This window comes from Schistocerca gregaria, chromosome 4, assembly GCF_023897955.1.
Source record: "Schistocerca gregaria isolate iqSchGreg1 chromosome 4, iqSchGreg1.2, whole genome shotgun sequence".
Lineage (NCBI taxonomy): Eukaryota > Metazoa > Arthropoda > Insecta > Orthoptera > Acrididae > Schistocerca > Schistocerca gregaria.
Window position 1 is genome coordinate 319181220 of NC_064923.1, and position 14473 is coordinate 319195692.

A 14473-nucleotide genomic window follows, 5' to 3' on the forward strand; every position below is an offset into this window, starting at 1 on the left:
CCGTTCCATATGCAACATATTCTTGAAAAAGGTAGCAAGAGGCATCCTGTGCATGGAATGTATGTGTTGGTATGACAATAAGTGCATCAAAATTAATGTGAAATTCATAAACGAAGGAGACCAGTGGTAATGCCGTACATGCGTTGAACGTTTAGCAGAAAACAATTTAATAGTCTCCATAACCCTTCAAGAAAAGGAAATTACCACATTAAAAGAAAAACTAGCTGCAATACACTCTGAGCCCAAGGATCTCTTGAACAAATTCAAAATACTGAAGGATAAACTCTCTGCCAAGTACATAACAGTGAGCAATCTCAAGGTTCTGTTGGTGTCCCAGGAAGGGAAAAGCGATGCTTTAAGGGAAGAACTGGCTGCGGCACGCTCAGAACGTGAAGAAATAAAGAAGAAAATGGCTACAGTCAAAAGTGATCAACAAAATACTTGTGTATTGTGTTCATGTGACACACGTGTGATCGGAAATGCCAGAAATAACAAGCTTCTTATTGGAAATAAGGAATGTGATTTTAGTGCTACAATCAATCGCTCCAGTAATGATGTATGTAGCACCAGCAGCTAAAAAGGTAAAGAGCAACTAAGTCTAATATCAGGTAAGACAATCATATGTCAGACAATCACGCAAACACAACTTTCAAACCCATGTTTACCCACCAGTGATCCCAAAAAACAAAGTGGAAATGGTTATGAAATTCCATGAAAAACAGATAACAAGTGAACAAAAGTTTAAGGCAATCATCTTGGGTGACAGCCAAGCCCACAATATATCGAGATTTGTAAATGAAAGTGACCACATTCAAAGTTCTGGTTATTTCTATCCCCAAGCAAATGCAAGTGTTGTCCTAAAAAAAAATGATCAAAACTCTCTAAAAACATGCACCTCTGACATTGATGTAATTGCAGCAGGAACAAACAATATTGATTGCAACAACAGCCAGATTCTACTAAAAACACTAAGAAACAAACTACTGTGCATTTCATCAAAGAAAGTGTTCCTAGTTGACGTACCATTTAGACACGACCTTCCAAACAGGTCATTTGTAAATACAGACATAACAAGCACAAACTCACAAATCTATAAACTCTGTTCAAAATTCACAAATGTCACCGTAATTGAAGGTAGCAAATTTCGCAGAGAACACTACACATGACATGGGTTCCACTTGAACAACCTAGGCAGAAGAGAAATTGCAAATCACATATCACAATCTGTAAAGCAAAATAAAGGACAAAGCAATCATATGATACCTCTTAGATTAAAGGAACAAAACATAACTGTAAAAAACCTTGCATACAGAGGCAAAACCAGTGTAAACCATACAGGTTACGTCAATGATGGTAGGATGTTAAACCTAGAACCTTTTTTGTGGCCAAGTCCCCTACCTCCACAAAGGCAATAAAAAAGAGCTGTCAGTGTCCACATACATACAGCTTCTCCATATACCACCAAAATGTGCAGTCAATAACAAACAAGCTTGCAGAAATCGAACTCCTATTCACAACAGTCCTACAATATGTAAATGTCATTTGCATTGCAGAAAATTGACTGAAACCAGACCAAATTAGTTCTGATAGCATATCTGGATACACATTAGCTTACCACTATTGCAGAATAAGCCAGAAAGGTAGAGGTGCTGCCATATTTATAAAAAATTCCATAAACTACAGCAGTTTTGACAAGTTTGACCACTTAAATAAAGAAAACGATTTTGAGGCAGCCGAAATTGAAATTCTAGGAGCAAATATAATCATAACATGTATCTATTGTTCTCAACTGGCAATGTATGTGTCTTCCTAGAAAACCCTGGAATACTCCTAAACAAACTTCACCAAAACAAAAAAGTACTAATTTTATGTGGTGATTTCAATGTTGATTTCCAGTCTACAGGGCATGTGAAAGGATCCCTACTGAATTTCACTAACTCATTCAGTCAGAATCCCACAGTAGCATTCCCCACAAGATGCAAAAACAACTCCAAAACCACACTTGACCAGATATTTGTAAACTGTCCCTACCACAGAGTCGAATCTCTGGACACTGTAGTCATCACTGTGGCCAAGTTGTATACCTTACAAACGTTCTCCCTTTAAACTGCAACAACAAATACACAACTAAAGTAAGAAACTACAGCAATGAAAACATGAAAATCTTCAAAGATTCCTTAGCTGCAGAAACATGGAACAAGGTATATGAAGCAGACGATGCAGACAACAAACTGGAATCATTTCTAAACACATTTCTGTATCACTTCAATATTGCCTTTCCTCTGAAACTCAAACGCACCACATCAAAACAACCCAATAAGAACGCACGGATAACAACTGGTATAAAGATTTCCTGCAGAAGAAAGAGAGATCTGTTGAAGTATCTAAAAAATAACAACACCATTGCCACCCCATCTCAAGAGAGATATATCAAATAATATGTCAAAACCCTTAAAAAAAGTCATAGCACTAGCAAAGCAAACAGCAAATGACAAATATGTGGCAACATCCTCAATAAAAAGCAAGGCAGCATGGAACATCATAAGGAACAAAACAAATCAACAGCCAGATAAAAATGAAAACACTATACTGATCCACAACAACCACCAGAGTTACTAATCCACAAGAAACTGCAAATATTTTCAACAATTACTATGAAAATATTGTTAAAAATCTGTTACAAAGCATCAACAAACCCACACCCAACAGACAAAACAAAATAACAACTCCTGTAGAATCTATATTCTTCTGGGAAACTACTCCTGAAGAAAGTGTACTAAGTGAAAAGTACCTCACGAATAAATTCTCATCTGCAATTGATGACATCCCAAATTTTAGCATAAAAAGTGCATGAACACAATAGCTCTCCCACTCTCAAATGTGTACAACTCATCATTGATGGCAGGTACATTTCCAAAATCCATGAAAGTGGCTAAAGTCATCCCAATCTTTAAGAAAGGTGAAAAACTCAACGCAGAAAATTACAGACCCATATCGCTGTTACCTGTCTTTGGTAAACTTTTGGAGAGATTAGTTCACCAAAGACTTATAAATTTTCTTGATAAGAACCAGATACTATCTGATGCCCATCAGAGTTTCAGAAAAAAAATCCATGACAACTGCCACATATGAGTACTTACACTCCACCCTAGATGCTCTAGACAAGAAACAAAAAGCAGTTGAGATCTTCCTAGATTTGTCCAAATCATTTGATGTCATAGACCACAAGAGTCTTCTCAACAAACTGGAATCATATGGCATCAGAGGCACCCCACTAAACTGGTTCAGCTCATACCTGACAAATAGGAAACAAAAAGTGTCAATAAAACATAACAACCAAGAACATATCGAAACATACTACTCCGACTATTGCAATATTACACAAGGTGTGCCCCAAGGCTCAATAGTTGGATCAGTGCTCTTCCTTGTGTACTTAAAAGACCTACCATCAAACATCAATGCCAGCACCAGTACACTCTTGTCAGATGATACCAGTATCCTCATAACAAGCAAAAATGAACATGAACTCCAAGAGGCGACAAATGGAAATACCGATGAACTTGGTGATTGGTTTGAGAAAAACAAGCTCATAGTTAACACAAAGAAAATTACTTACCTAAACTTCCATCTAAGATCAAATAAAATTATGCCTGATATGATATTACACGGTTCCCAAATATCCCCAAATACAGAAACAAGATTTCTAGGCCTATGGATTCAGGATAATCTAAAATGACAAACACACATTAATAAAACTAATGATATGCTAAACTAAGCATCTATGCCCTATGAATCCTTGCATACTGCACAAGCCCAGAAACTGTTCACACAGCCTACTAGCCTACTATGCACAATTCCACAGTGTAATGCAGTGTGATATTATACTCTGGGGAGACTCTACATATAGCCCAAACATTCTCCTAACCCAAAAGAGGGCTATAATAATAATGAACAAGGCAAAGTCAACTGATAGCTGCAGACCTCTCTTCCAAAAGTTGCCCATCCTACCCCTTGGCAGCCCACATATACTGGAACTATGCAAATTTGTAAAAAGTAATATTGCAAAATTTAATAAAAATGTAAATGTCCATGACTATGGTACTAAACAGAAAATGAAAGTCCATGTTAAAGAAATGTGCACCTCTGCCTTTAAAAACTCTCCCTTCAACAAAGGCATTAAAATTTACAATAGCCTGCCATCAGAAATAAAAAAACAGTAAGTCCCTGATTGTATTTAATAAAAAATTAAAATCATTTCTACTTGATCATTGCTTCTACAGTGCAAGTGAATTTCTGTTCCACATGGGTGGAAAGAAACATGAAACGAATTGCAGCAAAGAATTTTGTAAAGAGTAAAACATTAATCTAAGTATGTGCAAAAATCTTGCATCTATATCATCTGCTACTAAGCAAATTAAGTGCAGAAAGAATATCCAACCAGGTTCTGTTGTGTATATATGTTAGAGGAATACAGCATTAAAATACAAATGTGTAGCTGAGTATGTAATTTGTGTGTTCATAAATTTGTGTGTTCATAACTTCTCAGAAAATATGTATGTAGGCTCATGTTTGTGTAAACTTGTGGTAGTTGGGTCGTATATAGGTTGTAGAACCGAAACATACCACTTAATTGATTGAATACTTTTATTGTTGCCAGAAATAGCTACACGAAGTAACACATTAAAAATCTACAGTTGCTTGATTTGACAACATGGCGAACAGTAACCTACACAATTTTTCCAATGAAGTTAGTTCAAAGATGAGTTGGTCGACTGCTTGCGGTCGATAACCACCGCAGAGCCCCCTGCCGGTAGTGCAGAGCACGGTGTAATTGGTGAGGTATCCGCAACCATGAGGGGGGGACAGTTAGGCAAGGAAAAGATATAGTCCCTATGCCAGAGAGGAGGCAGAATCTGACGACCTGCTCTGGACATGGGGAGGGGAGAGGGAGACAGTGATGTTGAAGAAAAGGGACACATGGGGATGGTGACAGTGAGGGTACCCGCCCTGTCAATGAACGCAATGTAACAGAGGGATATGAATCGTTGAGAGAGTGGGGAAGGGTGTGGAGGATGAAAAGGAAGCCCTCATGGACCTGGACTGCTAGATCGTGAGCTGTATACATGGAGATGTTGAGTGTGATGTAGATGCTCGACAGAGAAGCTTGTGAAAGGTGAGTTGCTGGCAACAGTGTGGGTTAGACACAATCACTCGACCTAAAGGGGGGCATAGCTGTGTTGCACTGAGGGGGAGAAAAGTCATACGGGACACTATGACCTGAGTCGGAAAACTCGCTCAGAATGTGGGTGTCACACGGCACATCACTTAGAACACTGTTGTCACTCAGGTGAGTACACTCGACTGGACTGGTGAAGTAGCATGGAATAACAGATGCTGCTTCTGAGATGGCCCATGCTGGCTTTAAACGGTTCACAGATACGGTGTGTGGTTGTCCATTGATGGATATTTGGAATGTGTTTTGGGGGCGAGACAGTACCTTGTTAGATCCAGTGTAGGGAGGTTGTAAAGCGGCTCACACAGTGTCATCCCGGAGCATTACATGGTCACATTGAGCCAAGTTTTTGTGTATGAAAACACATCGGACCGTGTGTGCACGCAGAGGGGGTACACGGATGCGTGAAATACACGTGTGAACACTCTCAACCAAGTTGGGGAGCTCGTCCGATGAAAGCGCATGTGAATCCTCTTCAAACTCGCAAGGAAGAGCAAGGGACTCACCGTAGAGCACTTCCGCTAATGATGCTTGCAGGTCCTCTTTGAAGGCTGATCACACACCTAAAAGCACCCAGGGAAGGGCCTCCGACCACTGTTCCGCATGGCCCATGATGGCTGCTTTTAGTGTTAAGTGCCAGTGTTCAACTAAACTGTTAGCTTGTGGATGATAAGCGGTGTATGGAATTTATTGACACCACATAGCTGGCAAAGACTGGCGAAAAGGATGGACTCAAACTGCCGGCCCTCGTCCATAGTAATTGCGGATGGAGAGCCGAAGCAGGCGAGCCACATTTGGACAAAGGTGCGAGACACCGCAGCAGCTGAAATGTTAACAAGTGGTACAGATTCCACCCATCTGCTGGTACCGTCGATCATAGACAAAATGTATCTGTAGCCCTCAGAAGGGGGGGAGGGGAGCAATGATGTCAAGGTGGACGTGGCAGAAGTGACCCTTAGGAACATCAAACTGTCCAAGTAGCGGCTGGGCATGACGTCCGACTTTACTGTGCTGACGGGGTATGTACGCATGGACCCAGTCACGGCAGTTACGCTTGACATTGGGCCATACAAAATGTTCAGTTACAAGGCATGTCGTAGCCCGAATGCCAGTTTGGGCTAGGTCGTGGAGGGTATCAAAAACTACTTGATGGAGGGATGCAGGTACGATTGGGTGCGGTGTACCGGTGATAGTGTCACATATGACCAAAGAGTCAGACCCCGGTAGGTGGCGGTTCTCCAAGGTAAGAGATGTGTTGGTGTCCTGTAATATGTCCTGTATGCTGGGATCTTGTTGTTGAAGGCGCACCAGATTAGCCATGTCAAACGGCGAAGTAATGGTGTTTATGTGCGACATCTAGTTTGCGGCGATGTTGTCTGCACCTTTTATATAGCAGACGCCCATCATGTATTGACATATGAGATACATATGTCGGAACCTATGTGGTGGGAGGTTGGTAGCAGGATTACAAATGGCATCTGCGAGTGGACGGTGATTGGTGAAAATAGTGACCTCGCGACCTTCGATATCTTTGCGAAAGTGTCTGACAGCTTCATAAACAGCCAGTAACTCTCTATCAAATGCGGACCACTTGTGTAGAGAAGCGGACAGTTTTTAGAGAAGAATTGGAGAGGTTGAGAGGTATCACCGACGTGTCACTAAAGCACGGCGCCGATACAGGCGTCACTTGCGTCCGTAGTAGTAGACATGCGTGCTTTGGCAAGTGGGTGTGCGAGTGTAATGGCGTTGGTCAGGGCGGACATGAGATTGTTGAATGCACGTGTCATATCCTCAGACCAAACTACTTTGCATGTGCCCAAAGTGTTCTTGCTTGGCAATGTGTCTGTGAGGGGTGCCTGGAGTGAAGCTGCGAGTGGAATGTGTCGGCAGAAAAAGTTCACCATTCCTAAGAAAAGACGGAGGTCATGGTATGTTTCCGGAAGTGGCAGTCCGTTAATAATGGTGACACGCTCGGATGTAGGCCGTATGCCATCAGGGGTGACCTCATGACTCAGAAATGTCACACAAGAGTGTTGGAGCTGGTTTTTATCCTCAATAATCGCAATGCCATTGTCTGAGAGAATTTGTAGCACACATGACAAATGTTCTTCATATTCTATTTCGGATGCTGAGAAAACAAGGATGTAATTGAGATATGAATATCAAAAAGGCAGTGGGAGAAGGAGTGAGTCAATGAAGCGTTGTCAGGTCTGCGCGGTGTTTTTGAGGCGGTACGGCATGGTACAGTATTCATAGAGGCCGAAGGTGGTGATAAAAGCCGTTTATGGTATGTCATCAGTGTGCATAGGGATCTGATGGTATGCTTGTTTACAGTCAATAACACTGAAAATGCATGCACTATGTAGTTGTTGTGCAATGTTGTGAATATGTGGGATCGGGTAATTGTGAATCATAGTGCGTGCTTTTAATTTGTGGTAATCTCCACATAAGTGGTACGAACCGTCTTTCTTGGAAGCCAAGTGAACTGGAGACGACCTGTTGCTGGAGGACAGACGGACAATACCGGTGTCTAATAGGCCCTGTATGATAGCTTTTGCCTGGTGAAATTTATGGGCCGACAGACGCCTGGCTTTGTGACGAACTGGCGGGCCTTCGGTAGTATTCAGTCTGTGCCATTTGAAATCACCGCGACATGGGGGAGATGGGAGGGTGTCGAATCACTTGTGGCCCTGACAGTTGAAGAGTCACCGACCTGTGGTGGCGGCTGCGGGAGCTGTGTAGTCGACGTCTTAACAGGAACTGTGAAGGCATGGTTGGTGGGGGCCTTCGTGCAAAGTGCTGTCGCAGGAAGAGATCTGCGGTCCGTGGCTGTGACCTGTGATGAGGCAGGGTCGTGTGTCGGCTCGACGTGACCAGGTCACTCGATATGAGAGTGAGAGAATAACTTGAGCTGTAGTTCATCACTAGACTCCATGGTAGGTGCGGAAATGTGTGTGAGTTTGTCAATCATGCTGCGTGTGCGTGCCAGCTTGTGTGATGCGTTCGCAACCAATTGTCATAGTCTGTTGTTGTCGTTACGAATAACATCTATTTCATGATGTTTGTGGCTGACTTCGGTGATGGAGGCAATGAGTTGACCTGACAGGTAGGAGCAATTGGCAGAAGCGTTGATGAGTGAGTCATAACTAAGAGGCAGAGCTGTAGCACGTGGTGTGAAGGAGCCAGGGATGCGTGTGCTGGAAGTGTGGTACACCATTGCTGCAGACTGTAGGTCTGGAGAAAGTCCATAATGTTGGAGGAAATCAATCCCGAGCAGCGGCTCATCGATATCCGCGATGTGAAACACCCATGGGAACAACATGTCGGGTTCGAGATGAAGCTGAATCTTGACTGTTCTGTGAACACTGATATTGGAATTATTCGCCACGCGGAGTGTGGAAACGGTAGGTAACAAGCTCGATGGTGTAAGTGTTCATGGCAGAATGCTGGAGTCCACGCCTGCATCCACAAGGAAATGGAGTTTGCAGCATTCATCGAGAATGTACAGATGGTATAGCTGGTGTGGTGTGTAGAATGTTTTGTGCATTGGAGACGCCCTGAAGAAGTGGCACGAGATGAGGCAGCTAAAGCAGCTCATGCCTGTAGTTTTCTGCCGCCCATGGCGATTGGCATTTGCAGGCTCCGTCGCCGTGTGTTGCATGGAACCTGCACAGCTGATGAGTGGGAGGGAAAGCCGGGCAAGGAGTTCCCACCTCCATCGCAGGGCTGTGCAGGGCGCCAGCGGTGGGAGTGCTAGCCTTGGTGGGGACAGGTAGCTCTAGTAGTTTTCCCATGTGGCTCCCAGGTGGGGATGCTGTCGGCTCACGCGATGTGTTGGAGTTCGCACGGCAAATCCTAGGCAGCGCTGGTGAGGCACTGACACTTGCAGGTGTGCCACCCGTTGGCGCCGTGCGAACATTGCTTGCAGGGACGAGGTGTCTGTGCGAATATAGCCGATGCATGCTTTTAGTGATCCGTAGGCACTGGTCCAAAGGTGCCGTCGAGAGGGCGAGCAGTTGCATTTGGATGTCATATAGTAACTTGACTGACCAAATGGCCCACAGGGCGGTATCCGACAGGGTTTGCTGGTTGATCATTGAGGGTAGTCGGCGCTGCAGCTGAGATGGTGATCTGTCTTGAATTTCCTCGACATGGATGTTTTGCTGCAGCGCCTCATCTGTAGTGCATGTTAAACGTTCCACAATAATTTTCTTTGCCAAAATATAGCATGGCAGAGGTGGTGGTGAATTAATTATATCACTCACCATCATGAGCTCGTCGCGTAGATGAGTAATCAAACTGGAGTAATGTGCGTCGGTCGAGATAACACCATTAAATTCAAACACATGCTCGACTAGAGCAAACAAAGTGACAGGATTATCACGATTGAATGGTTGCAGTTTTGGGGGCTTCGACGGCTGTGCAACTGGAGACAATGAGAGGGCCTGGAAACTGGTATCCGGCATGGAATGAGATGTGTCGTCTAGTGTGGCAGCTGAAGGTGCAAAGTGACGCGACACTGTTGGCATGGAAGATGCATGGTGTGTTGCTGGCACAGATGAAACAGCTGGTGCCACTGAAAACATGCAACAGTCCAAAATACGATCTGCGTATGTCATGGTAGGTGCGGCAGGGATGGCCGGTGCCGCCAGAACAAACGATTGGGTGGGCTGGTCATATTGTGTGGTCTTTTTGCCATACGGTGTAGGTAACACAGAGTACACAGCACGTGATGCATTGTTGATGTCATATTTCACGCAAACACGGTCGGGTGGCATTGTCACAAGACAAGTGTCTGTCGCAAGCTGCGACTGGAGTGTAATATTTCGTAAGAGACGCAAACGTAGGATGCGGCATAAACGGTAGTTGTCCTGGAGCCATTCATCAGGATTCACTCGCACTTACACAGGACAGCGGAATCGTAGGCACAGTCGTGTTGTTGATTGGCCACATTGTTTATACACTGAGTTGTATCAGAGGCAAACGAAAAAACAAAAGTTTGGGGTTCACTAGTGTGGTAGTTGGGTCGTATAGAGGTTGTAGAACCGAAACATACCACTTAATTGATTGAATACTTTTATTGTTGCTAGAAATAGCTACACAAAGTGACGCATTAAAAATCCACAGTTGCTTGATTCGACAACATGGCGAACAAAAACCTACACAATTTTTCCAATGAAGTTAGTTCAAAGATGAGTCGGTCGATTGCTTGCAGTCAATAATCGCCACAAACTTTTGTCATATTACTTTATACCAGCAAATTATCATAATGTCCAACATAAAATGTTATGTTTGTGCATCGCCATGTGCATGTCATGTACAGTATTGATTCAGAGGACAATAAATAAATAAATACATAAATAAATATTATACATGGGGTAATTACAAGAAAGAGTGGCATTTTACTAAGTCAAAATAGTTGAATGGCCAATTAGAAGATGCATATGTATTAAAATTATTGGTAAGAAAATTTTCTTGTTGTGTAAGAAAGGAGATCAGACATTGTGGATGGACTAATGTTAACAATGTATTGACTTTCACTGGAGGATTAGATGCACTAAATAAAGAATGAGATGACTACACACAGGGGGAAAGTCATGTGGATGACAGGTGATCCTTATCAAAATAAGCTCCTGAAGAAAAAGGAAAAGGCTTATATAATACTGATATTGTGTTAAAGAAGTTTAAATCCATAGGAGAATCTGCGATCTTTGCAGCTTCAATGGGTTGACTTTCATTGGATGTCTGAGTTAACAGTTTCAGTATGCCACATTTCACTCTCCCTGGAGCATTTCTTCTACTCTTCATATCCTGTTGTCTTTAATTTAAATCCAATTTCTTCTGCCCTATCATAGAGGTAAATAGACTGATGAGAGTTAAACATATATCTATAAGGTGTAAGGCAACAGTGAAAGTGTGTTAATTAAGATCTAAGTGTGGCAGACATACATTAGTCAATAGTGCTTACAAGCAACATAAATATTCAATGTTTCTTTTAAAGGGTGATTATGTGTGCAAAAATTATTGAACTGAAAGGTTAATTTGTATGTTTCCTATAAGGGATTTTGTACCTTTTCTTTATGACATATTAGCAACATTATGTGAACAGGGAAGCAGGAATGGAAAGAAAACCATTCCCCAAGTGTAGTATGACATGCTAACATGCAAGTGAAAAAGCAGTAGTTTGAGAGGTCAGTTGTTTTGCCACCGTAACAATAAAATAATGCTAAGACTATCATTATCTCTGTGGAGAGCATGCCTGTGAATAAGTGGAATGGTTACCTATTTTAATATGCAAAAATACTGAGTTTTTAATAAGGAAAGGGAAATTTTGGGAGGTATCATATTTGTGCTCATTGTATAAAGGCAGGGGAAGAAACTTAATATAAATTTGTTCTCAAAGGTTTATTTGGACACAATAAATTATTACAGATAATCAATCCAATGGATTTAGAGATTAATGAAGCAATTACTTTATATTTGTAGATATTTGTAGACTTCTTAATGGACAGAAAGGGATAAGTATGTATGTGTTAGGGAACATATAAAATATCTAACATACATGCAACAATATTTGGCTAGGATGCATTAAAATCTGTATAATATATATTAATCTGAAGTTATAGAAGTAATGAGTAACTGTAGAGAGAGAATAGAAATGAAAGACTAGAGGAGTACCATGAGAAGGTGACTAGAGGTATGTTAGTGGGATGTTTATGAATTCATTAACACAGAAAAGGAAGTATAGGTGAAAGTGTGTTTATAGCGGGTTTTGGAAATGTCAGTTTATAGGCATCAAGGGGAAGCTAAAACTCCAAGGAGAAATTTACTCAAATAAATGAATATGGAAAAAGGGTTGGATATCTTAATTATTATTGGTTTTTGGGGTTCAGTATATCTCATAGAGCTGAACTATTGGGAAAAGTAGATGAACCCATTAAAGGGATGGCCTATGTGTAGTGTAGGTTTGGTGAGCCCAATTGACGGGATGATCAAAATCACTTTAGGGGTTAAGACTGGAATGAGGACACTAGCACTGTAAAGATAACAGGTGATTGAGAGGTAACTTCCTACAGAAGGTAAAAGCAGTCATTACAGGGATAAGAAACTGTGAAGTAATTGTAGTTATTATATGCAAAGAGTTCTCCAAATGGGCAGAGTACAAAGAAATTACCTGGATAGTGCCAATTTATGACAGAGGTGTTTCCATATATGCTTGACATAACAGATACCTGAGATTTGCAGTTAGCAGCTCCTTGAGCATGATAGAACCAAAAATTTTCAAAAGCAATATAAATAATGTATTGTGTGTGTTTAGAAAACTTATGAAACATAACTATGATTACATCAATTAGAAGAAAGAGACTACACATGTGGTGAATGTAAAGTGGAAAACTGAAATGAACTTGTTAATTTCTCATCACATCTGTGCTCAAGGGTATGGCAGCAATAGTAAAGTAACCTATAAATTGATAAAAGGAGAAATGGTCTTCTTAAGCGCTTAGAACCAAAATAAAGTAGAGAAAGGTGGGGCACAGTGCAACAGAAAAGTTATCTTTTGAAAAAAAGACAAAAAGTTGCGAAAATGCTGTCTTTCCTCCGGTCTTTATTTAAGGAACCTTAAACAATCATTTAAAGTGCACACACTCTATTTGGTTATGAAACTAATGTATTTATTCATAATATTAAGTGTGACTGCAAACTGTTACAGTGTGCACCAGTGTGGAGCAGTGTAACACATACTAGAGTGCAGTGTAACAAGCATGGTTTTGGTAAGATCACTACAACACTTTTTTCTGACACATATGATGTATCAGCTACAAATGGACATACAAATGCATTGGGATTTTTGGCCCCCCTACAGAGAAATGTCACTTGATAACCCCATCATTATCTTAGTTCTTGATGACTTTACCAATGGAGTGAACTGAGTTCTTGCCGGGGATCTCTACTGCAATGTAATCTTCTTGAATAGCTGGGCAGTTTTCTTCTTTTGATATCTCCACTGCCTGAGCAATCTGAAGGTTCACGTGTTTTATTTTCAACTGTTCCCGCTAAGTCAGACTCTCTTAAAAATAGACATCTCTTGTGAGATTTGCATTTATTTTCCTCTTTCACCTTCTGTGGTCTTGAATGTGGTCCAAGCACCTCTTTAACTGGAATATCTGTTGCAATGAAACTCATTTACCTCTTTGTATTTCTTGTTGAAGTGAAGTGTGTGTGTGTGTGTGTGTGTGTGTGTGTGTGTGTGTGTGTGTGTGTGTGTGTGTGTGTGTGTGGTCTATTGTTGATGGAGGCCATAATGGCTGAAAGCTTTATTTGTAAGTCTTTTTGTTGTGCCTCAGCGACTCAGCATCACCACTATAAGATGAGTATTTTCCTTTTCATGAAGAAAAATTACTAAATTCACAAGCAAAAATGAGATAGCAACACCAGAAGAAACTGTTGATGAAGCAGAGAGATTTTGAGTGCAACCATTAGTTACAATAGGTAATTATAGACTGAAATTCATCACCAATACTGAGCAAATGGGATGCACATGCACTTATGATTATATGATAACAGCTTTTTGAGCTATCATGACTGAAAACCAAGAATGAGAATCTGTCCAAAAGACACATACCTATATAGCACACTACTTGCTGACACTCAATGGAGAATTTCTTCCATGTGCATTTTTCTGTTTGAAGAAGCCAGGAATAAGTTTGGTTTGAGACTCAGCAAAGAAGTTGAATTTTTGTAGTTTGTACAGAAATGTCATAGTTTCCTGTTACTAGTAAGAAAAATTAATGAATGAACTTTAAAACAAATCTTGTAGTTAGTTATAAAATCATATGTTGGAGATTTTATTACTAGTTGACTCATGGAATGGTCATATCAATATTATACTGTACAATGAGTTCACCACAGATAACACTGGGAAAGGCTACATGCCCTATGAAAGTTATAATCCAAAGTGTACGTATTTGTGTCCCTCACATGATGTTTATTTCTATCAGCAGGTCAAAAATGTAATTAAGAAAACTGGTAGTGCATCTAAATTGTTACAGAATAAGCAGAAAATATCTAAAAATTAAGATGCAATTAAAATTCAGTCATTGGTTCACTGGATTTTAAGCTCATAGATGAAAAGCCAGTATTTCAGAATGTTAATGAAATAAGATTCACTAGTGTCACTGAGGTAAAGGATATGCTGTAATGCTGTTTCAAAAAATACTGCCATTTTAATGAATGGTAAAT

General features: G+C 41.0%; 1 protein-coding gene across 2 annotated transcripts in view; it reads right to left on the reverse strand.

Annotated features, from left to right (window-relative positions):
• The window catches only part of LOC126266872 (2-amino-3-ketobutyrate coenzyme A ligase, mitochondrial-like), a 220656-nt gene that overhangs the window by 65281 nt on the left and 140902 nt on the right, over positions 1 to 14473 (reverse strand). The window lies entirely within an intron of this gene.